This window comes from Molothrus aeneus, chromosome 1 (genome assembly GCF_037042795.1).
Source record: "Molothrus aeneus isolate 106 chromosome 1, BPBGC_Maene_1.0, whole genome shotgun sequence".
NCBI lineage: Eukaryota > Metazoa > Chordata > Aves > Passeriformes > Icteridae > Molothrus > Molothrus aeneus.
In genome coordinates this window covers 133,327,101-133,328,215 of record NC_089646.1, presented here as the reverse complement: position 1 = coordinate 133,328,215, position 1,115 = coordinate 133,327,101, and the positions used below count along the sequence as shown (strand labels likewise).

Sequence of the window (1,115 nt, the reverse complement as noted above, 5' to 3'; positions counted from 1 at the left end):
ATACCTCCTCTCTGCTTAACAAGGTGAAGAGCTGATGCTCCATATCAAGAGTCTTAGGGATATTTGGATATATCTATGATTCTACTAAAAACACAAACTGAAAAAAGATCCTTCTAAAGAGTTTTGATCCATCAAATAGCTTTGGAATGCTCACATTTTCTCTTCCCTTCTGGGAGGGAGGTGGGGAATGATGCTATCAAATCCCAATTTAAATATCTTTGTGGTCAAGGTAATTATTTCATGTCTTAAAAAATGCTATGTGTCTGCAACAAGAAGCAGGAGAATTACAGGGTCCATGGAGGATGGTTTACACTGGCAATGCATCAGTGTTTGAACACAATCAGCAACGTCTGTGTCCTCACAGGAAGTACCTGGGAGCAGACCATGGTACAGAGCTAGGACTGAATATTAGATATAAATGGAAATCACATTGAGGATGTTCTCCTCCTGCTAGGGCAATCTTAATTTCTGTAACAATCACACTAGAGATGGATTTACTTCTGGAGACAGCATGGTTAATTAAGCCCCCCATGTACCAGAGTACCCTTGGGAACTGCACTGGACAAGGGCTGTAAAAAGTTACTGCTCAGTCTACACCTCTGGGAAGGTGCTTCCCTTTCTTACTGAGTATTCCCATTAAGTTTAAAATAGAAGTAGAGGTCTGTGTAAAAGCTCAAGTGCAGTGGAACCATTAAAAATAGATATGTTTTATGAGAGTAATTAATCTAGGCATTAGTTTGACTTTGAAGACAAGGCACATCTCTGATGAAAGTGATTAGGCATTTTGGAGGTTTTCTTATAAGGTCTCTCCTTGCCACAAACAAGAAGAAGATCTGAGTTAGCTGGACACAGCAATAACCTGAAAGTCAGAGGAGATGCCCTCAAGAGCTAGACACCAAGGCTGTCCTGTCTCATGCAGAAACTGAAAAAAAAAAAGACATTACATGACCCTGTGACCCATGGCAGCACTTCAAGTGACATTTTCATGCTCTGGGGCGAGTGGTTCATAAAGCACCATTCACAGAGGGAACATCAGGAATGAAGCTCCATGTAGAAGGTAGGAATACAGATTTTTTAACATTTTTATTACACAGTAAAGAATACAACAATACCTG

The 1,115-nt window shown here is 40.3% G+C and overlaps 1 protein-coding gene across 5 annotated transcripts in view; it reads right to left on the bottom strand.

The window, feature by feature from the left end:
* Window positions 1-1,064: 1,064 nt before the first annotated feature.
* RUNX1T1 (RUNX1 partner transcriptional co-repressor 1) overlaps window positions 1,065-1,115 on the bottom strand; it is a 114,843-nt gene continuing 114,792 nt past the window's right edge. For all 5 annotated transcript variants that reach the window (XM_066565492.1, XM_066565479.1, XM_066565502.1 and 2 more), the window contains one exon: window positions 1,065-1,115. This exon is cut by the window's right edge and continues 4,030 nt beyond it. The gene's annotated coding sequence lies outside the window, so the exon portion shown is untranslated.